This window comes from Panthera leo, chromosome E2, assembly GCF_018350215.1.
Source record: "Panthera leo isolate Ple1 chromosome E2, P.leo_Ple1_pat1.1, whole genome shotgun sequence".
NCBI lineage: Eukaryota > Metazoa > Chordata > Mammalia > Carnivora > Felidae > Panthera > Panthera leo.
This window is the reverse complement of record NC_056693.1, coordinates 47,732,923-47,757,764: the sequence shown is the minus strand read 5'-3', so window position 1 is coordinate 47,757,764 and position 24,842 is coordinate 47,732,923. Positions and strand designations below refer to the sequence as shown.

At 38.6% G+C, this 24,842-nt stretch overlaps 1 protein-coding gene across 9 annotated transcripts in view; it reads right to left on the bottom strand.

The window, feature by feature from the left end:
• The window catches only part of HYDIN (HYDIN axonemal central pair apparatus protein), a 443,605-nt gene that overhangs the window by 409,476 nt on the left and 9,287 nt on the right, over positions 1-24,842 (bottom strand). For all 9 annotated transcript variants that reach the window (XR_006196932.1, XM_042917620.1, XM_042917622.1 and 6 more), the window contains exon 2: positions 15,812-15,936. The gene's annotated coding sequence lies outside the window, so the exon portion shown is untranslated. The remainder of the gene's footprint in view (positions 1-15,811; positions 15,937-24,842) is intronic.

Genomic DNA, 24,842 nt, shown 5'->3' with positions numbered 1-24,842 from the left:
ACACGGTCATCGCACTTGGCTGGTAGACACCTTTTGCAGGACCAGCCTGCACCAGGTCCACCCTGTGCCTCTGGGTATGTTACACCAAAGAAGCACACACACTAAGTGCCTGCTGCTGGTATGGCTGGAGGCTTGCGGCAGTGGTACACAAGGATCAGAGGATGGAACTCAACTGCCAAGGTTGTGAATCCCAACTACTTCACTACCTAGTTCTGTGGGATCCAGCAATAACATATCCTCTCTGTGCTCACTTCCCTCGTGTGCAAAACGAGAGTAATAATAAGTACCGCCTCATCAAGTTACAGTGAATAAATGAGATTCATCCAGTACTGCATGCAGTTGAGAGTTTATTCATCCTCATTGCTATTCGGTAGTACAACGTGTGAATATTCTATGATTTACTGATCCATTCTACTCTTCTAAATTTATTTACTTATTTTGTGACAGAGACAGCATGAGTGGGGGTGGGAGGGGGCAGAGAGAGAGAGAGAGAGAGAGAGAGAGAGAGAGAGAGAATCCCAAGTTCGATATGGGGCTCAAACTCACGAACCGTGAGATCATGATCGGAGCAGAAACCAAGAGTGGAGCTCCTAACCGATTGAGGGGATCCTTGGGACACTAACTTTGGAAAGTTCTGCCTAAACAGTTACAAGTTGGTTCCCCCAAGCTCGACTGAGTCAAGAGCCCTCACCACACCTCAGGTTCATCCCAGGCTGGTTGTTCCTTCTGCCCCTTCTCGTGGCTTCTGTATTCAGGCTTTTCCGATTTCATCCCTGCTTGATGCGCACACAGAGCTCAGTTCCTCCATGGGTTTCCACAAAACATTCACCTCGCACTATGTATTTAATGAATTAAGCAGCTCTCCCCAAAACTTAAGGGGTCCCCCTGAACAGCCTTAAACCATCTCTTTGCCTGCTTAGCATCCCTCTTTCTTTCTCTTCCCTGCAGCTTCTATTGTGGCCAGCAGTTTCATTTTCTTGTCTTTTCTAGACTATTTCTGTCTCTTAAGCTCCTTAGGGGTAGGGGTCCCACATTTTATTCCACAGAGGATATACCAAGAAATTTCTTGACAAAGGTGGGTCTCATCACGAGAAAATCTTAGCCTAGCTACATAGAGAATAAAATTGTATCTATTACATTACATAATAAATATTTTATACAAACATGGATGAAAATTTTTGACCTGGTTTGGGAAGTATTAAGCTGTCTGTCTTCTTTCTGTCTCTTTCCCAAGATCTTATAAGATGCAGGTCAACCCCCAATTACACATTTTTGTTGTTCTTTTCTCCTACAGTTTAGCAAGAAGGGCTAAACTAACTGCCTTCTTGTTTTAGGGACATAATGGAATTTTCCTCAAAGGCACATGGCTTGATGCATTAACAAACCCCTCAAGAAACTGGCTTTGCAAGGGGAATTTTGTCTGCATCTTAAAAGTCAAGTGATGCATTTTTCCTAATGGGAAGCATTAAAGATTCAAGTCTGATTTGGACCAGACACCATAATAATGAGAAAGTCGTCAAAGCCATTTATCACAAAAGAGCTAGAGGGAGGTCAGGTCAGCTGGATGAGACTCTGGGTGACCTGGAGCCTCTCAGTGAGGATCTTTTCTGTTCCTCTTGGAATGGGCACATCTGAGCAAAGGTGAGAACGTGTTTGGGGTGGAGGTCAGAAGTCGCACCTGGCTTTCAGTTCTTATTCAGCATGTCCAGACTCAGAGACAGTCAGGGAGTTTATTTATAGGGAAGTTAACACGGAGAAGAGACAGGTGTGGGGAAGAGCATACATGGGAGACAGAAGGTAGGCCAAGAGAGTATAAACTGTTTTGAAGCTTCTAGAAATCTGTGGTCCCACTTGAAAAGTTATTCTTTGGTTGCCAGAGAATAATAATAATGATATGGCTAACATTTATTGCATACTTTCTATATACCAGACACAGTGTTTAATGTATACATGATAAGGTATTCAACTTTATTAGGTCACCAGAGAAATACAAATTCAAACTACAATGTGATAATGCTACAAGCCCATTAGAATGGCCAAAACGAAAACATCAAAAACACCAAGAGTTGGTGAGGATATGGAGCAACTGCTAGTAGGGATTTAACTCGGAACAACCACTTTGGGAAACTGGTTGGTGGTGCCTGCTCAAGCTGATATCCCCTGAGAAATTCTACTTGACCCAGAAATTGCATCCATAGTTTCACCAAAAGATGACGTATGAGAAATTTCAAAGCAGTACTACTTGTAAAAGCCCCAAACTGGAAACAACTGAAATCTCCACCAAGAGGACAATGGATATGGGCACCTGGGTGGCTCAGTAGGCTAGGAGCAAATAAAAATGCTTCCTGACAAATTAAATCCCCCTTCTGATCAATAATTTAAGTTTTTTACCACAGTTTACTTAAGAGCTTGCTTTCCTTTGTGCATTAAGGAAGATCCACAGCTTTGCCTCAGCTCCTGTTTAAGCCCTTGAAATCAGCTGCCTTTCCACTCGAAGATATTCATTTTGCACCTGTACTTCTGGGAGGGAGAGAAAAAGCAGCAGTGCAAGAGGCTCACTTCTGGGACTCCACTTGTCCCCGTTTTCCTTCTCCTTACCAATGCGCACGCTACAAGGAAGCACTGATCTCAGGAGGACTTGAGGGCTTGCAAAATTTGGGCCCACTGATCTCTCAGCTAAGATTAAATTGATTATCTTTTCAATAAATTTAACTCAGCCTTTCTATTTTTCTTAATCTTAAAAACCAGTAGAAACAAATATATTATGAATGTCCTCTCGTCTCCAAACATTCACTCGGTCCATGGTCTCTTAAATTAGAGTGCAAGTTCCAAGCATCAGATCAGAATCACCTTTCATGCTAGTAGGATTAAAATAACACAGTGTAGGGACACCTGAGTGGCTCAGTCAGTTGAGCATCAGACTTCAGCTCAGGTCATGATCTCGTGGTTTGTGAGTTCGAGCCCTGCGTTGGGCTCTGTGCTGACCGCTCAGGGCCTGGAGCCTGCTTCGGATTCTGTGTCTCCCTCTTTCTCTGCTCCTCTTCCACTCACACTCTGTCTCTCTCTCAACAATAAATAAAGATTAAAAAAAATTTTTTTTTAATTAGAATAACGCAGTATAATCCAGGTTTCTTTAGAACAAGATGAGACTGGATTTTAATTTGAAACCTGGTTGGAAAGTCACACAAAGGCCTTGGTAATAGCCCCTGCGAATGAGGGTGTGAAAGAAGAATCAAGGATCCGGGCCTGAAAAAGTAAAAGGGTGCAGTAGTTACAACTGAGACGGTGGAGGCTGCAGGGAGAGCAGGCTTTGGAAGAAATAGCCAGAGTTAGGAATAGGGTATGTTAAGGAGAGAGTTCTACAATGAAATAAAGTTTGGGAGTCACTGACACACAGATGATATTTGAAACTGTGACCAAATGAGATTACTAAGGGAGTAATGGCAGGGAGAGAAACGTCTTATATGTCCGTGGGTGTGCCACATTAACATGAAGTTGGCTGGCCATTAATCTCCCCACACTCCCTCTCCCCAACCTAGGCTCAGTCAATCCATCACAGTGGAAGTTTCGGTGCTACCCCATGAAAAGCTAAAGCTGTGTAGGACAAAGTGCAGGAATTTCAGGCTCCTAGATAAGAGGGACTTGGGCTCAGCTCAGTCACTTCCAAGTGTATTACCTTGGGCAAATCTCTTAATCTCAATGAACCCTCATTTTTTCATCTGTGAATTGGAGATCATTACTTCCCTCTAGCGTATCTGTGTTAAATAAGTAGAATAAAAATACTTTGTAAAATACTTTATCCTTTACAAATCATTATCATTCATCTCATTATAATCTCTGATAATTGAGGGGAGAAAATGCTATGCTTCTCTTAGTGATTAGATATAAAATTTAGGAGAATATCTATCAATGTTTAAAATGCACATATCCTTTGATGAAGCAATTCCAATCATCCTACAAATACAGTTGCAGACGCATAAAGATAAATGTGTTAGGCACTGTTAAAAATGAGAAATCTGAAAAAATATGGATCAGTAAAGAAATCATGGTACATTTATACTTTGGAATGCCAGTTGTTAAATATAATGAGAAATTTTATGCGTGTTGATATGAAAACATGCCCATGATATGGATGTAAAATAATAAATTGCAAATAATATATAGAGTATGATCCAATTTCTGTTTTCAATTTCTGTATGTTCATATTGCACATTTTGATATGCACATAGCATAAAGACTAGAACTACTGACAGTGGTCAGTGTGTGTGGCTGAGGGGTTCATGTCCCCCTGAGGAATATGACTGATGTTGGAGAGAATGGTATGCACTTGCTCCTTTTTACACCTTGAAATTCTTTGAAGTTTTATAACAAACAAAAGGTATTTTAAAGACATACCCCAAACTAATCCCTGTGCTCCAAGATTCTTAAGAAGGTGGGCGCCCTAGGAACAGAGAGCACACACCCAAGTTCGGAAAGAATGTCTCTATCCAGTTCCTGGTTATATTTCTTTTTTTTTTTTTTCAACGTTTATTTATTTTTTTTGGGACAGAGAGAGACAGAGCATGAACGGGGGAGGGACAGAGAGAGAGGGAGACACAGAATCGGAAACAGGCTCCAGGCTCTGAGCCATCAGCCCAGAGCCTGACGCGGGGCTCGAACTCACGGACCGTGAGATCGTGACCTGGCTGAAGTCGGACGCTTAACCGACTGCGCCACCCAGGCGCCCCAAAGTTATATTTCAATTTTATAAGCCACAGCTTTCTTTCCTCCAGTCCATGTGGTAACATGGAGACAGTTTACTCTCAAGGGGCCCCAAAGGAGGGCCATTTGGGGAAGGAAAAAGGAAATGCAAATGTATTCTGAAAACAGATGGTATCTGGAAGAGAAAGTGTGTTTGGCAGCAAGAAGGAAAATCACAGGAAGAGGAGAGAAAAGCAGTAAAAGAGAAACAGCCAAAGAAGGTGGTAATTAAGTGTGAAGCTGGTGACTTCCAAGGGACTTTTCAGTTTTGGCAAGAGTCAGGCCTCTGGACAATTCTGCTGAAGTGTGTAGACATTGTTTTACATTTCTTTTTTTTATTAAAACTATTCCATTAGAGCTATAGCTTGGAACCATGATATCCTGACACTGTTTGTTACCAAGATTCCAAGTATTTAAGTTCCTGAATAATTTACTTAATTTCATAGTTCCAGGCTAGCCCTCTCATTCATTTTGATATGTTTCCTGAAGTGGAAGATGAAGGGGAGAGTCACTGCTGATGGTGAGAAAGTTGTATACATGCCTCACCACCTCCTAATGCTTCTTCTCTGGGCTCTGGAGCCCTCCGTGGGTCACTGCCCGAGTAGGCAGGACAACGATGATGTTGCGAGATGCCTGTGACAATCACGAGTCATGCCACTTCCCACTTCATTTATAGTATGAACCAAGATACAAGTGTCTGAAGTGTCCAATAACAAAGAGATTAACTGATGGATTATTTTGCACTAAATCACTTGCTGTTACAGCTGCTGAGGATGTCAAAGAGCACCTAGGAACTATGACCATTCCAGCAGGGAACAATTTCAGGGGTTAGAGACCAGCTATCCTACTCAATGAAGGGCAGAAGTCCTTATGTCTGTATCAATCTTCCTGTTATACCAGTGACAGTTCACAGACAAGATTACAAAGGACAGGCTTTATATTTGGTCTTAAATAACCTCTTAATTTGAGAAAAACTGAACCAAAACCAAGAATACGTTGTGATTTCTCAAATTATCATGTTCTATCTTTGGTTTAAGATGCATACAAACCACCAAAATGATGGTCAGGAAATAAGTCTTCTCCTCTAGACATACTCAAAACCTTTCTGGGTCTCATAAACAAAGCTTGTGATACAAATTTATTTTAACAGGGAACTTTTGGATTACATGAGCTCCAGACATTGTATATAAAAGGGCTGAGGTTCTAGATACTTAATTACCAAGTTATTTTATATGTGTGTGTATATGTACACGTATATATGTATGTATATATATATAGTACATGTATATGTGAGTATATACATATACATACACAGTACATGGAATAGGAAGTTATTTACATAGTCCTTTCTACCTATATTATTATCTCATTTAACCACCATAAAGGAAGGTAGAGTTCACCTGTGAGTATGTCAGTTGACTCAGACAAAGATCTTTTTCTAACATAATCACAATGTCTTTATCACACATAACAAAGTTAACAAGTCCTTTATATCATTTAAATTCCCAGATCCTATAAAGTTTCCCCAATTGTCTCAAAATGTCTTTTTATAACTAGTTCATCTGAATCTAAATACAAACAAGGTCCACACATTGCATCACTCACACACACACACACACACACACACACACACACACACACACAGACTCCCCAGCTCTATCCACTAGTAGGGTGAAAGGCTGGGGGCAATGGTATCCAACAGCAATAACACCTGATTTTGGTTTCTAAGTATTACTCTCCACTAAAAGGAAGCAGGGGGAAATGGCTGATCCAAGGGTTAGAGCAAGGAAAGTATAAGATGTTCTCAGGACCTCTTGTGCTAGAAAGTAAGGAAGTAATCAAAGAATAACGGGTCAGGCACAAAGGTCAGATTGATGGGGCTCAAAATAAATAATGATAGTAACAGATTACAACCCATTAAATAAAATGAGAATCCATTGATTTGCTGATATAAATAAGTAAATACAATAAATGTTGGATGAAGAACAGGATATTTACATATTTTCAAAGTACCTCCTCAAAAAATACTTAATGATTACAAAGGAAAAAGAGTAACTTCACAATGAAGAAGTCCAATAGACCCCACCTGAATAAACTAATCAAAATGAGCATCATCAGTAATGGGACAAATAAAAATCAGATACCACTTGACACAAAGGTACAAAAGGACTCTTGCTACAAAGGATGTTATTAATACAAGTGAGCATTTATGTTAATTTCTGAAATTTGATGACTGTAGTGTGGTTATCTAAGAGAGTGTCCTTATTTATGGAAAATGCAAAGTATTTCAGGTATTCGGTATTCAGGGATGAAGGGGCATCAGCTTGGTAACTTCCTCTCAAATGGCTGAAAAAAGTAATTCATTGTACTATACTTGACATTCTTGGTAAGTTTGAGATTATTTCAATAAGAAAAAATTATACAATTAACAAAATACCTTATCTATAGAGAGGATCATATGGTTCTTATCCTTTCTTTTATTAATGTGGTATATCACATTGATTGATTTGTGAATACTGAACCACCCTTGTATTCAGTGACTGATGAATGGATAAAGAAGATGTGGGATATATACATGGTGGAATATTACTTAGCCATCAAAAAGAAAGAAATCTTGCCATTTGCAATGACATGGATGGAGCTAGAGTGTATTATGGTAAGTGAAATAAGTTAGTCTGAGAAAGACAAATACCAAATGATTTCACTCATGAGGAATTTAAGAAACAAATGAACATAGGGGAAAGAAGAAGGGGGGTGCAAACCATAAGAGATTATTAACTATAGAGAACAAACTGAGGGGAGGTGGGGTGGGGGATGAGCTAAATGGGTGATGGGCATCAAGTAGGCCACTTGTGATGAGCACAAATGTTATATGTAAGTGGTGAATCCCTAAACATTAAATTCTACTCCTAAAACTAACATTACATTATATGTTAACTGGAATCTAAAATAAAATTTTTTTAACATTTATTTATTTTTAAGAGAGAGAGAAACAGTGCAAGCAGAGGAGGGGCACAGATGGAGGGAGACACAGGATCGGAAACAGGCTCCAGGCTCTGAGCTGTCAGCACAGATCCCGATGCAGGGCTCAAACTCACGAACCATGAGATCATGACCTGAGCCGAAGTCAGAAGCTTAACCGACTAAGCCACCCAGGTGCCCCACTAGAATTTAAATAAAAACTTGAAACAAAGAAAAAACAAAAAACCACCTTCCCTCATCAGCTATCTTTTCCTGAACACAGTTCTTACAGGAAAGACAGAATACTTAATTATGTACCTTTATTAATTTTAATTAGCATAGACTCAGCTGTGGTTGAAAGGGCCTTATTATGAATGAGGATCAATGTTCCTGTCACCCCTATCACTTAGGAAATTCCAATTTTAGGAGCTCTGTGCCAGGTACAAGAGCAGATCAAATATATGTATTTATTATTATGTCACAATATCACAATGATATTGACAGATAAGTGACAGATCTGGGAGTCCACTTGTTTTATTCACAAGTGTTTATTTCTCTAATAGAAACATTTAAAAGTAATAAGCACTTCAATTTCTAGAAGCACCTTACCCTAAAGCTAGAGTTGTCAATGTAGTATCATTCACTCTAGTCTCCTAACATTCAAATTTTATTTTTTTCTGATGTAAGAAAGGCTAACCCAAAAACCACTCACCAATGCCAGAGGGAGCTCACACATCCATGCAACAAATTTTACTGAGTGCCTACTATGGGCCAAACACTGTTCTTGGCACTGATGGGAGAACAGTGAGCACTACAGCAATAAACTCCTGCTTTTGTGGAGTTTACTTTCAAGTGGGAAGAAACAAACCACAACAAAATAAATATGTAAACTACAGAGTACGAGAAAAACAAAGCAGGAAAGGTCAATACAGAGGGAGATACAATTTTAAAAAAACGGTTGCAGGGTGGACCCTACTGAGAGGATGACATTTGAGTAAACACTTGAAGAGAACAAGCCATGTGCTTTTCTGGAGGAAGAGATTTCAGGCAGCGGAAACAGCTTGTGTGAAAATCCTGAGGTACAAATGTGCTTTGAATGTTTATGAAATAGTAAGGGAGCCACTGTGGCTGGAGAGGAATAAGCAAAGCGAAGAGAGAAGAGAGAAAGGAGGTAATGTGAAGGTCAGAGGGGACAGAGCACCACTACAGGCCATTTTAAGGACTTGGGCTTTTACTCATTATGTGGGAAATCATCTGTGATTTTTTGGAAAGAGAAATGACTTTATCCAACTTGCATTTTAACAAGATTGCATCTCTCTGGCTGCTGTGTTGAGTACAGAATGAGGAGGAGCGAGCATAGAGACATGGAGAGACCAGTTAGGAAGCTACTGTAATAACCTAGACGGGAGATGATGGTGACGAAGACAAGGGTGATAGCAAGAAGGAAGGTAAAAAGTGGCCACATTATGGTAGCTTTAAAAGTAGAGCCACCAGGGGCACCTGGGTGGCTCAGTTAGTTAAACATCTGACTCTTGATTTGGGCTCTGGTCACGATCCCAGGGTTGTGGGATTGAGTCCCCTGTCAGGCTCCACATTGAGTGTAGAGCTTGCTTAGGATTCTTTTCTCTTTTCTCTTCTCTTCTCTTCTCTTCTCTTCTCTTCTCTTCTCTTCTCTTCTCCTCTCCTCTCCTCTCCTCTCCTCTCTTCTCTCCCTCCCTTGCCCTGGCTTTCTCTCTCTCTCAAAAAAAACCAAAAACAAAAAAACAAAAAACAGGTAAAGCCACCAGGATTTGCCTGAAGAACTAGAAATAAGTGAGAAAGAGACAACACACCTGTGAAGTCAAAATCATCCTTAGGTTTTGACCTAAGCAACTAGAAGGTTGATCCATCAAATGTCATGATGAAGACTGAGAGAAGCAGGTTTGGTGGAAGTTGTTCAGAAGCTCAGTTTTGGACAAATTAGGTTTAAGATGTTTATAAAACATTCAAATGGAGAAGTCGAGTAGGTAATTGAACTTATGGTTCCGGAGTCTGGGAGAATGGTCTAGGCTGGAGACATATATTGGAGCATTGTGGTAGGCAGAACAATGTCTCCCCTCCCCAAAATGGCCATGACCTAATCTTCAGAACATATGAATATATTACCTTACCATGGCAAAAAAAAAAAAAAAAAAAAAATCTTCACAGATGTGATTAAGAGTACAGACTTTGAGATGGGGGTGATTATCCTGGATTATATGATTGAGCCAAACTGACTCAGATGGGTCATTAAATGGTGAAACAGAGAGAGGTGATGAAAGAAAAAGATCAAAGAGATAAGATATTGATGGCTTTGAAGACAAAGGAAACCAGAAGCTAAGGAAAGTAGGCTTCTAGAAGCTGCAAAAGCAAAGAAATGGATTGTTCACTAGAGCCTCCAGAAAGGAAATTGGCCCTGGTATACATTATTTTAGCCCAGAGAGACTGTCAAACCTCTAGCCTAAAGAACTGTAATATAATAAGTCAGTGTTGTTTTAAGCCACTAAATTTGTGGTCTTTGTTATAGTAGCAATGGAAAATTAATGCAAGCATCATCAATATATAGATAGTGTTTACATTCATAAGGGTGGGAAATTAGTGACAGAAAAGAGAAGTCGTAGGACTGACCTTGAGCATATTTGAATATTAAGTCAGGGAAATGAGGAAGATCCAGCAGAGATGACTGAGAAGGAATGGACACAAGTGAGAAGAAAACAGAAGAAAGCAGTGTTCTAGAAGCCAAATGAGGAGTCTGTGTCACAGGCTGCTCAAGGGTCAACAAAGCAGAGGACAGAATAAGGAACCAAAAACAGGCAGCGTAGGGACAGCATGCATATTCAGGCCAGCTGATACACAAAGAAAGGACATACACAGAAGGAAAACAGTGGACCTTGGTCCTCACCACTCCAGCAGCAGAGATGGGAGAGACACCTGAATGAAAGCTCCCTCCCCACCCCGCGGAGTGCCAATATTTCCACACACAGGGATTCTAGAGTCTCTAGACAACTTGGCCCAACTAGAACCCTGGAAGGTTTCAAATCAGACCAGCACTCTTTCACCTTGGGGGGAGGGAAGGTGTGAAGTTCAACAGCAAGAGGAGGAGAGCAGAAATGAAAAGAACAGAAAGACTTTCAGCTTTCTCTTACAGATCTGCACTACTGTCTCTCCTTTTACCATACAATAGGGTCTGAAGCCCTCCAAGGCCCTAAATTGTTAAAAGGAATAAACCCTGGGGCGCCTGGGTGGCTCAGTCGGTTAAGTAGCCGACTTCGGCTCAGGTCATGATCTCACGGTCCGTGAGTTCAAGCCCCACGTCGGGCTCTGTGCTGACAGCTCAGAGCCTGGAGCCTGTTTCAGATTCTGTGTCTCCCTCTCTCTGACCCTCCCCCGTTCATGCTCTGTCTCTCTCTGTCTCAAAATTAAATAAACATTAAAAAATAAATTAAAAAAAAAAAAGGAATAAACCCTAAACCAGGATAATTAACGTATTAGCTCAAGACCTGGAACTAGTTTTTTTCTTGAGGAAAAAAAAGAAAAAAAAACATGACCTCATCAAAAAACAAACACAAAAGCAAAAACACCACACGACCTTCCAGGACCCTGACATTTCATGGCAGCCACAGCTTCAGAAGACCTTCTGTATTTTTCCTTCCTTCACCTCAAAACTCAATTGTCACGTGACCACCCATAATGGTGAAGTCACGCCTGCAGGATTCCTGAAGCCTGAGACAAATATAGCCTGTTTCACACTGCCTCACACTGACTTGTAATTATTTGTTCACCTGTTTATCTTTCCATTAGACTCAGAAGTCATCAAAAAGGTGAGGCTATGCCCTTTCATCACTGAAACCTACGAACAGTAATTCATTAAACTTCTCATTCACTGAACTAGAAATATGTGTCAGACATGGTACTGTTTTCAGGCATCTACTCTTCACAGATCCTGTGAGACGGGCATTATTTATTCCTCTTCCCAGATAAAAAGATTGAGATTCAGAAAGGTTAAGAAACTTAACAGTCATGTTAAGCTGAGTGTGGCAGGCCTGGCCAATGCCAAATTCTGGGCTAAATAATGGCCCCCGCAAATATGCCACATCCTAATTCCGGGAACCTGTGAATGTTACTGCGTATGGAAAATGGGACTTTATAGGTGTGATTAAATTACGGGTTTTGAGGTAGGGTGATTATACTGAATCACCCAGAATGGACTCAATGTAATCACAATCCTTACAAGAGGGAGGCAGGAGATGATATTGAGTAGCAGCAGATGTGGCAACAGAAGCAGGAGTTGAAGTGATTTCAGAAAGGGACCATGAGCCAAGGAAAGCAGGCAGCCTTTAGAAGCTGGAAAAGGTAAAGACACATTCTCCCTTAGAGCCTCAAGAAGGAACACAGACCTGCCAATACCTTGATTTTAGATTTCCGAACTTCAGAAGGGAGAGACAATAAATCTGTGTTGCTTTAAACCACTAAGTTTGTGGTAATTTGTTAATGGTAGCAATAGGGAACTGACACGGTGCTCTTTGCCTCTAATCTCCTATGGCCTTTACATCCCCAGGACCTGAGGTAGTCCATGGATATTTGCTAATTACTGAAGGAGGAAGAGTGTCTCTTCCAGGGTGTCTCTTATCTGGCCCAATCTGAACTGACAGGGAGAGTCTAGCCTTCCTCAGGGAGAGGGAGGTTCGCCCAGGTACATCTGTGGTGGTATGTGTTTTCCTAATTGGTAAGTTGAATGGATGTGCTAGTAATAATCTGAAGCTCGTTCTATGTCAGTCAGTATCCTTGGAAGACATGCCAAAATGCAATTCCAATTTACAGCTGTGATTTAGAGCCACGGGGGTGCTGGAGGGAGGTAGGAAGAGAAGGGGAATTGGCTATTTTTAGGCCACCAATTTAGGCTCTTTTTTCCATTTCCTATAATAGTGCATTAAATATCACAAATGATGCTGTGGAAATTATACGCAGCAAAAAGATGAGCTGAGATCACATTTTATAATCTAATTCCCTAAATTATTTCATGACAAATTGGAGCAAATGCACCAACTCTACCTTCCTCTTTCTCTGAGACCCTCATGGCCCATTCTTTAAAAAAGGAAGATGATATCAATAAGGAAACAGTTTTCCAAATTAATAAATTCAGTACACCTCATAGCTTAGCTGCTCAAGAAATAAAGAGCTGGAAATCTGAACACTGCTTAGATTTTGCAGATGGCTCGCCATGCCATGAAGAGTTACTTCCCCCTTCTGCATCCCAGTTTCTCCAGCAGGTTAAAATCCCACACTTTGAGGGTGCCTGGGTGGCTCAATCAGTTAAAGCAACTGGATCTTGATTTCGGCTCAGGTCATGATCTCATGGTTCGTGAGGTTGAGCCCTACATCGGGCTCGGCACAGGCATGGAGCATGCTTGGGATTCTCTCTCCCTCTCTCTGTCCTTCCCCAGCTCATGCTCACTCACAGACTCTCTCCCTCCCTCACAAAATAAAGAAATAAACATTTTAAAATACAAAATATAAATCCTACTCTTTGAAAGTAAAAACTTCAAAACAGCTTTTGATCTTTTAAGAACAAGCGCTGCGTAAGCATAAAGATGGTTACAATTTGGGGCACCTGGGTGGCTCAGTCGGTTAAGTGTCTGACTTCAGCTCAGGTCATGATCTCACGGTTCCTGAGTTCAAGCCCCGCTTCAGGCTCTGTGCTGACGGCTGGGAGCCTGAAGCCTGCTTCGGATTCTGTGTCTCCCTCTCTCTCTGCCCCTCCCCCCCTTCATGCTCTGTCTCTGTCTCTCTCCCTCTCTCTCTCTCTCAAATAAATAAAACATTAAATATATATATATAGATGGTTACAATGCCAGCTAAAAGCAAGCATTTAGAACTGAATCTCAAATTCACATATGCTTGTATCCCATAATCTACCTGTAGTTGAGGTAGAAGGTGAAATAAATTGAGTAGACCTAAGGTAAAATCAGTCACTGCCCTCGGTCTAGACCTTATGATTACACTGGCAATCCCCACATTCCCAGTTTGCCTGGTTTTGCAGCCAAAGTTCCCAGGGGTTCTGAATAGCTTTGGAATCTGAATAAATCACACACCAGGGGGCCATTGAGACCACCAGAAACTCAATTTATTTGCAACCTGAGACAGGATTTTATTGCTTCTCAGATTAACAGTTAAAAATGTTTTGCTTTTCTGTCTCAGGGGTGTTAGTTTGATGTATGAGGCAGGGAGATTATTAAATCTTCGGTGCTTCCAAAGATGTAAATTAAACCACAGCACCTCCTTAGCCACCTTCCCTGGATGAGCTGGAGATTTATTATTAACTTGTCACTCTTACATGCTCATCAAAACAAGCAGCACCATGATTAATTACACCTATTTCTTTAAGGATACCTGTCGTTTCAACTTCTTCTGGACAGGATATGACAAAGTCTTCTGATTTCCTTGCAGAGCTAAGCAGGAGGATTTTTAGAGGGGAGAAGAGAATCACCATCCTCGCCTCATCATTTCCATGAATATATTTGAAAGAAATGTGGCAGGTATGTAACCGAATATTGTTCTTTTAGTTTTAAATGAAATTGCCCTTGTACCTTTTTAAAATTTTGATTATGGAAATTGATAAAAATAAGAAAAGACGCGATAATAAAATAATTAATCCCCACATACACATCATCTAACTTCAGTAATTACCATTTTCTCATTTTTGTCTTTAACACATTTCTTTCCCCTTAACCCTTTTTTTTTATTTTAAATATGTTAAAATAAACTCCCACTGTCATACCATTTTACCTTGAAATACATTAGAATTTATCTCTAACAAACAAGATTTTTAAAAATATATCTGTAATATCATTATACTACTTAACAAAATCACAATAATTCTTTAATACTTCTTCTTTTTTAAATGTTTACTTATTTTTGAGAGAGAGAGAGAGAGAAGAGCATGAGTGGGGAGGGGCAGAAAGAGAGGGAGACAACAGAATCAAGAGCAGGCTCGAGGCTCTGGCCTGAAAGCCCAGAGCTCGACGCAGGGTTGGAACCCATGAACTGTGAGATCATGCCCTGAGCCAAAGTCAGATGCTTAATCGACTGAGCCATCTAGGTGCCCCATAAGTCCTTAACACTTCTTTTTTTTTTATGTTTATTTTATTATTTTTGAGAGAGAGAGACAGACAGAGCATGAGCGGGGGAGAGGCAGAGAGTAAGAGGCAGGCACAGAGTCCAGAGCAGACTCTAGGCTCTGAGCTGTTAGCACAGAGCCCGACACCGGGCTTGAACTCGTGAACCGCAAGATCATGACCTGAGCCAAAGTCAGACACTTAACCGACTGAGCCACCTAGGCACCCCCTTAACACTTCTAATATATAGCCCATGTTCTAACGTTCCTGATTGCCTACCAAAAATCCTTCTGGTGTAAACAAGATCCAAAGTCTACACGTTGGATTTGGTTGATGTGTCTTTCACTAACACCTTTCTCCCATATCCTTTAGAATATCACCAAAATGATCAATATTTTTTCTCCAGGATAAACAAATCCATCCAAACTTAACATAAGCTCCTGGTGAAAGCTCATTCATGTAATATTTTTGAGGACAGGATGATCATTTATCATTCAAACGAAGAAACTCTGGAGTGAAAGGGAGATGCTGTTTATACCAGTGTAAACCAGGACAAAAAGTCACCCTGCCAGTAGTGATATCAGGAATAAAACAGGAAGATATGATTTCTACTTTCTAGATGGGTATAGAGAGCTGGAAAAGAGGTAGAAAGAGTATCCCTCCCATCCTGATAATTAAAAAAAAAGTTGGCAAACTGTAAGTGAACAACTTCTCCTGCATCCATCAGAGTTGAAGTTGAGGAAATGCCAACTAGTTCCACATCTGAGTTGAGACAAGTGTCTACAGGGAGACAGAATACAAGCACTTGTTTACTTGGGGCAGTTGAACACTGGGAGGAAGAATTCACCTAGAATTGTTAACAAAATAGTGGAGGCTAAGAATTGGCTGGTGGCACAATACGGAGCCCTGAAGGCTACAGATAAAGGGGAGTTAACACCACTTGCAGGCTTCTCTCTCTATGACGCCAACATACTCACAAAAAACAATGGCAAGAGTCCGAGAAAGCATCCCTCAGGCTTCAGGGTCAGGCTTCAGGGTGAGGAATAGCAGCTGCTGCAGGAAGGCCATGGAGCCCAGCCCGGATCCTTCTTCTCTCTCTCCCCTATGACAACAAAAACAAACACAAACAAACAAACAAACAATCGCTGGTGATGTGGTGTAAAAAACAAAACAAACAAACAAAAAACGAGAAATAACTTCTTAATGCCAAGAGACGAAACAATCAACAGAACCAAACTCATATATAACACAGATGTCAGAGCTATCAACATTTAATTTAAAATAACTTTGGGGGCCCCTGGCTGGCTCAGTCTGTGGAGCCTGTGACTCTTGATTTCAGAGTTGTGAGTTTGAGCCATACATTGGTTATAGAGACTACTTAAAAACAAAACCTTAAAAAAAATTTTTTTTAATAAAATAACTATGAAAAATATGTCAAAGCCTCCAATGGAAAAAATAGAGAACATTCGTTGTCAGATGAGTAATTTTAGCAGAGAGATGCTTACTGTAAGAAAAAATCAAATGAAAATGCTGGAAATGAAAAACATAGTATTAGAGATCAAGATGGTCACTGACAGGTTCATCAGTAGAAGAATTCGTGAAATATTCAGACTGAAAGAGAGAAATGAGTAAAAAATAAAAAGAGAATATAGCATCCAGGAAATATAGGACAACATCAAATGATCTAATGGATATACAATTAGAATTCCAGAAGGAAAAAAAGACAGGGAATTGGGTAGAATAAATACTTGAAGGGATAACGGCTAAGAATTTTCAAAATTAATGACATTTATCAAACTACAGATCAAACCACCTACCAAGATAAATATCTGAGCCAGAGACAGACATATCATATCCAACTTCTAAAAACAAAAAAACAAAGAGAAAATCTTGAAGGCAGGCAAAGGGGAAAACTTTTTAAAGAGAAATAAATACAAGAATTATAACAGCCATCTTGTTAGAAGCCAGGGAAGCTAGAAGACAGTAGAGTGACATTTTTAAAGGGCTGAATGACAGAGTAACATCATCAAGATGGAGGAGTAGGAGCCTCCATTCCCCACCCCACCCCCCCAAAAAACAATTAGACACCTATCTGTGAACAAAAAATAACTCTGGGAGAGTTTAAAAGTCCACTTAAGAGCTTCAGCAACACAATAGAGCAAAAGACCTGAGAATAACCATACAAAAAGGGTAGGAAGAAGTTTCATTCTGCCTGCATCACCCCATCGCCCCAGGCTGGCATTGTTCCGTGCCAAGAGGGCTCAAGAGAATTCCCCTCACCGGTAAAAGGAAGGAAGGGTGAGCTACGAGCTTCCCCAGCCTTTGGGAACACTGCACAAAGAACCCACTTCAGTTGCACCCTGCCCAGAGACCAGCAAAGCTAAGACATCTAGAAATGGCTAGGAACAGAGAACAAGGGCAGGGGCTACGAGTGTCAGCCACACGGTGTGAGCAGCTGTGGTTCCCAGTGGCCTGCTCTGCAGAGCATCACAAAAATCTTCACTTCCGAGGACCTCAACAGCCCTTGCAGATGCTACACACCCCATCCCCAGCTTTCACCACTGCGAGTCACATTACAGACTCCAGCAGACTGCTTCACAAAGGACCCCAGCAGCTTTTTGCTACCGAGGAATCCAACAGCCAGCACAGCCCCTGCAGACCTGCTGCAGTTTTGCCAGTGAGATTTTCATGCTCACAGATACCAGCTACCACTCACCAGCTCAAGCTCATGCTCTCTCAAAATAAATAAATAAACTTAAAAAATGTATTAAAATAAATAAAAATTAAATAAAAGATTAAAAATGGGCAGAGGATCTGAACATTTTTCCAAAGACAGAAAGATGGCAAACGGGTACATGAAAAGATGCTCAACATCATTTATCATTGGGAAAACGCAAATCAAAACCACAATGAGATATTACTCCATACTTGTTAGGATGGCTGTTATCAAAAAGACAAGAAATAGGTGTTGGTGAGGATGTGGAAAGGGAACACTAGTGCACTGTTAGTGGGGATGTAAATTGGTGCAGCCTCTATGTTTTACTCCACTGAAACAGTATGGAAGTTCTTCAAAACACTAAAAATAGAACTACCATATGATTCAGCAATTCCACTTGAGTATTTACCTGAAGGAAATGAAAACACTAAATTGAAAAGATGAGGGGCACCTGGTGGCTCACTCGGTTGAGCGTCAGACTTCCACTCAGGTCATGATTTCACGGTCCGTGAGTTCAAGCCCTGTGTCGGGCTCTGTGCTGACAGCTCAGAGCCTGAAGCCTGCTTCAGATTCTGTGTCTCCCTCTTTCTCTGCCCCTCCCGCACTCATGCTCTCTCTCTCTCTCTCAATAATATAATAAGTAAACGTTAAAAAAAAAAAAAAAAAAAGATGTATGCACTGCCATGTTCATTGCAGCATTACATTACTCACAATAGCCAAAACATGGAAACAGCCTAAGAGTCCAGTGATGGATAAATGGATAAAGATGAAGTATTATTCAGCCATTAAAAAAAAAAAAAAAAAGGACATCCTGCCATTTACAACAACAGGATGGACCTTAAGGGCTTTATGCTAAATGAAATAAGTCAGACAGAAAAAGATAAATACCATATGATCTCATTTATATGTATAATCTAAAACAATTTTTTTTAATGAGTTCATGAATATAGAGAATAGATTGGTGGTTGCCAGAGGCAGGAAGGTTTTATATATATACAGTTAATAATACTGTTATATTTGAAAGTTGCTAAGAGAGTAGATCTTTCTCATCATAGGAAAAATATTATAACTGTACATTGATGAATGTTAACTAAACTTATTGTGGTGATCATTTCACAATACATACATATATTGAATCATTATGTGGGACACCTGAAACTGTTATCATGTTATGTCAATTATATCTCAATTTTTAAAAATAAAGCAGAAATTGATTAGTTAGAAAAAAAACAGTGAGTAAATCACAACAGCTGGTTCTTTGAAACCTAGTCAACAAAACAGAAATAGTTAACTTGATTTTTAAATGATGAGGAGAAAGCACAAGCACAAAATAGAAACAAGGTCAGAAGAGGAATTTTTTTTAATCATGAGACTACTTTGTACAACTCTATGAAATAAAAAATTTTTAAAGAAAATATAGATGAAATACACAACATTCTAAACAAACGAACTGTGTAAAAAGAAATATGGAAATAGAAAGTCATAAAAGAGCTCCCCCACAAAAAGGCACTAGGCTCAGCCAGTTTCACAAAGAAGTCTACCAAATCTGTCTAGATCAGATGATGTAAATGCTACTTAAACTATTTCAGAGCGTTGAAAACAAAATGTCTAAATTATTTTTATAAAACAAATTTAATATTAATTCCAAAAGCAGACAAACATTGCTCAGTAAAATACAACTATAAACCAATCTTATTAATGTTAATGCAAAAATTGTAAATAAAATAGTAGCACATAGGACCCAAAAATCATCATGATCAAGTAGTGTTTGTTCAATATCTGCAAATACAATTAATTATATTAATAGAACTGACAAATATATACTGATCTCCACAGATTTTAGCAATGGAAAAACTACACATTTATGTTTTTAAAAAGTCTCAAAAATAGGAATATCTCATTGATATAAGTAATAAACTTTAAAAAATCAGCAGCCAATATAATGGGAATACACTAGGACAGCAGTTCTCAAACTATGGTCTTATTTATTTCCCCTTTACGCCATGTTAATAGTTTCACTGATGATGCAGAAGCACCGATGGGCAAAATTGTTGGTGCCTTAGCACAAATCAAGGTAGTGGCACCAAACTTCTCTATGTGGTCATTGTATGAACATCAGACATGTTCATTATGGTGGAAAAGAGCTATTTTTAATTAAGAATATCCTTAAGAAGGTGGTTAAAAATAATTAACTATATTAAGTTTTGACCTTTGAGTAGGTGGCTTTAACATTCTAGGTGAAGAAGTGGAAAGTAGGCAGAAAGCACTTCTCCTGCATCCTGAAGTAGGATGGCTGCCACCAGGAAAAGCATTTCTGTGATTGAGTTGCAAACTGAGGATGAGCATTTTTCATGGAACACATTTACTTGGAAGAACTGGCAGACAAACTATATATAGTTTGTGTGTGTGTGTGTGTGTGTGTGTGTGTGTGTGTGTGTGTGTATATATATATATTTATAGTTACAGTTTATAGTTTTAGATATGGATATTTGAGAGATATTTCCTACATAATTAATACAATGAGCTCTCATTTCAAGGAAAACCACTGACAATATTCATTGCTATGAGAAAATGTAAGCATCCAAGCAAAAATTAAAAGTTTAGATTTTTTTCTGATGAGATCAGCAGTGATGTTTAAAAATATGACTTTTTGGATACCGTATAAATCAAATGCATTCAACATTTGCAAGATCTGCATAACTCCATGAACTCATTTTCCAAATAACAAATTCGTGCTGTTACAAAACCACATGTGGATAAGCAATCCATTCAAAGTGCAAGACAGACCAATGGATTTTAAAAGAGTACAAAAAGTTCACTAATATAGTTTAAGATTCTTCTTTGCAATCAACTGTTAAGAAACTATCACCTGTCAAATTTTGGATTAGCATCAAAGAACATCCATAAGTACCTGAGAAGGTTATTAAAATACTCCTCCCTTTCCTAATTGCCAATATATTTGAGTCCAAATTTTTTTAAGTACTTCAACCAAAACAACGTATTGCAACAGATTGAATGTAAAAACAAATATAAGAATTTAGCTGTCTTCTATTATAAAGACAAAAAAGAGCCACAAAAATGGAAACACTGCCATGCTTTTGTTTTAAATGTTATTTTTCATAAAATGTATTTATGTGAACACATAATAGTTTTATCTTTGTCATTTTTCAATTAGTTAATAAAACGTAAAATGTTTATGAACTTTAGCTTCCGATACAGAACATCTCAACAGACATAACTCTAATGAACAAAAGCTTTTTGGATTCTTTAATAATTGTTAAGAGAGTAAAGGGGTCCAGAGACCAAAAAGTTTGAGAACCACTGCACTATAGACATTCCCATTAAGGTCAGAATGATGTCGAGTCTGGGCAGAAAATATACAAGATGAAACAGGCATATGTTGTGCTAGAAAGTATTGAAGCTATTGAAGACTTTTTGAATTATATAAAAAATATCATAGGTATCAACCTAAAGGAGCCCTTTCCCACACCCACCCAAGCCAAAATAGGATAATTTGAGCATCGGATGAGAACACTATTTGTAATTTAGTTTAAAAACTACAAAAGTGGGGCGCCTGGGTGGCTCAGTCGGTTGAGCGTCCGACTTCGGCTCAGGTCACCATCTCTCGGTCCGTGAGTTCGAGCCCCGCATCGGGCTCTGGGCTGATGGCTCAGAGCCTGGAGCCTGCTTCCGATTCTGTGTCTCCCTCTCTCTCTGCCCCTCCCCCGTTCATGCTCTGTCTCTCTCTGTCTCAAAAATAAATAAACATTAAAAAAAAATTAAAAAAAAAAAAAACTACAGAAGTAAGTTAGTTTAAAAACTACAAAAAAAAAAAAAATCCATTGGTCACCTTTGAAGGTTGCTAAAACATCACCTTATGGTTCTGAAAACTGAGAATGTTTTAAAACATTAAGCACTTTCCCTGAATAACCTATTTCAGGAAAAACAAAGAGTGGATAACTTCAAGTACATATTATAAAGCCCAATGAATACTGAAGAAATGTGGTTAGAAAATCACTAAATGGTGGGGGCTGGGCGGCTCTGTCAGTTAATTATCTGACTCCTGTTTTTGACTCAGGTCAAAATCTCAGGATTGTGAGGTGGGGCTCCATGCTGGGGGTGGAGCCTGCTTAAATCTCTTTCTCTCCCTTTACCCCTCCCCACTCCTGGCTTGTGTGCTTCCTCTCTCTCTCTCTCTCTCTCAAAAAAATAAAAAAAAGAAAAAGAAAATTCACTAATTTGCAACCTCTAATAGAGCTAAGTATCAATATTCAATAAATGCTAAAACTATTAAATGAAAGATCAATAGAAAATTAGTAGCATATAAATAAGGTTGACATTTGAATCTGATTAACCTTAATGTCAAGGAGGGAGGCGACTAGCCATTTTGTCCTTTGTGATGTGATAAAAAAGGAAGTACACAATACCACTTAGAATGTTTTCTTGCCAAAAGTAATCAGTCCTCTAGATCTAGCTACCAATTCATAGGAAATATGTGGCTTGGAGATACAAATCAAAAGATGAAATAGCCAAATCCAGCCTGTGGAAACTACAGGACAGTTAACATGGCATGGAAAAGAAAACGTTGGACTGCAGAGTGGGGTGAGGGACTTTAAACAGATAGACTTCAGAGGCACACAAAGCAAATGCAATGTGTCAACCTCATTTGGATCCTTATTTGAACCAACTGTAAAAGGCATTTTTGAGACAACCTGAAAATTTTGAACATGGACTAAGTATTCGGTGATATTAATTTTGTCACATGTGATAAAGTCCTTATCTGTTAAGAGAGATTTCATGAATTTGTTTTAAAGTACTAAAAAAAAAAAAAAAAAGTGTAGGAGGATAATTCAAGTTCAGCAAAATGTTGGTAGTTATGGAACCTGGCTCAGGGTATGTGAAGGGGTTGTTAACCTGATTTTAATTTTGTGTGTGTTTGAAAGTTTCCTATAATTAAAAAATCAAGTAGTATTCTGGTATTCTGTACACACCTATACCGACAATATGAAATACAAAATAAGTATATGCCATAGCACCCTGCCCTTAAATTTATAATTCAAGCAGAAAAATGAAAGAATGGAGGAAAAAAAGAAAGAACAATGTAAGGTTTAGGGTAATGCTCAGATTGAATGATTCAAGCAGTAAGTGCAATGACTGTAGGAAGAGATTAATATTACTTGAGTTATTTAATAGTTACAGGAATGATGCTTACTCCAATTAAAAAAAAATTCACTAGGATATGTTTATGCTTCTTTTGTATCTTCTCAGCCAGTCTAGTATGAAGACTAATTTTTCAATCTGAAATTCACTGGAAACAACAGAAATTCTCAAAGGCATAGAGAGTAAAAGCACATCTGTCTTGGCCAGTAAAATAATTTGGTGTTGAATGAAGCACAAGCTTAAATAGCAAAAAGATGTAGATATACATGTAAATAAAATATGTTTACCCACAAAGATCTACAGAATCATTTCAATAAAATGTTCAGCAGAAGGTATAGGAATAATTTAGAGGAAAAGAACAATCTCTACAAATGTTTTCCTTAATTATATCGTGACAAATTTAACCTACAAATCAGCAATGTGGCTGCAGTATTAAATGATACGTAATACTAAATGTCTGATAACAGCCTACACTGATGCTGCTGCACCTGGCATACAGAAACACAGAATTACACCTAGTGGGTCTATAAAGATACTCTGGAAAGACAGAAAGATCAACACTATTATGGGTGCAACTTGTAAATGAGTATACAACCTATAAGTCACCATCAGCAGATTAGACTTTTAAATAAAATTTTCACTTGAGTAAAATTAAATGCTAACCTAAGCTCAGTGACAGATAATTTCTAAATATTTTCACTAATAAAGAACAGCTGGCATCTTCACCATATCTGTGGTCATAAAGCAGCTTCACCTCTTCCTAAAACATTCCAGTATACACTTGTGCTTATCCAAAGATAAGTTATTTTTTTCTTCTGTGTTGGCCAAAACTAAGAAAATAAAAATAACAGATTGGGGGTGGGAGGCAGAATTCTTTATTCCAAGATTGCTACTTTATATCAAGAATGCATTGATTAGAAGTGCAAAATAAGCAAGAACTCATTATAAATGTCGAGGATTATTGCTTTAATTACATGCCCTAAAACATACCTACATATCATGACTTACTATATGTTGTATCAAGCTTTTAGTTTACTTGCTACATGGCCATTAGGCCAGCTCTAAAAAATGTTTACCATCCAAATAGAAATTCATTAGGGAATATTGAAAGGTTTGTTTTATGGTTAGTTCTGCTCCTAAGATCAGCCTGAAGAGTTTTAATCCAGTAAAAAAAAAAAAAAAGAAAAAAAAAGGAAAAGGTGGGGTGACCTATTATCAAATAATAATAGAGTCTCTAGTTTCAATAGTAACTATTCAGTAAATAAATTTTCTGTCAGGCCTTGCACATCTATGTATAATAATTTGTCATCATTTTAACAGAAGTTAATATTTACATTAAGTCTAAGTTGTGTTCAAAATGTATTAAACAGATAACTAAGGACATTTAAATAAGGCCTAATTATACCAGTTTAATAAATGTTCTTACTTTTTAGAACATAAAAATTAACAAAAAAACCTCTTATGCTTTAAAATCTTTGTAAGTATGTACGGCTTTTATAAAAAATGATAACCATTTATTGCTTAAAACAATTTTAAAAACTGAAACTCAGCTCAGGTCATGATCTCACAGTTCATAGATTTAAGCCACATGTCTAGCTCAGAGCTGGCAATGCAGATCCTGCTTGGGATTCTGTCTCCCTCTCTCTGCCCCTCCCCTACTTGAGCTCTCTCACTCTCACACAAAATAAATAAACATTCTTTAAAAAATAAAAATAAAAATGTGCTATTTCTTACTTTCACCTTAGAAAGCAAAAATACACTAAATATCAGTGTTACCCTTTTGTTTTCAAATCAATTTAAATATGGAAAAGTATTTAAACAAAGAAAAAAGATTTTGGTTGGGTTTATAAACATTTTCATTTCTAAAAATGTGAAAATGTAAGGGATTAACTGATTTCATTTGCCCACCACAGCAATATAATTATAATGACCTCAACTGCAAATGAAAAATAAGGCCTACATATTTTTAAACATCTGGTATATTCTCATCAAAAATATGTAAAACAACAAGGGGTGCCTGGGTAGTTCAGTTGGTTGAGCGTCCGCTCTGTCCCTCACTCTCTGACCCTCCCCAACTTGTGCTCCCTCAAAAATAAATAAAACATTAAAAAAAAAAAAAGCTAGGGGTGCCT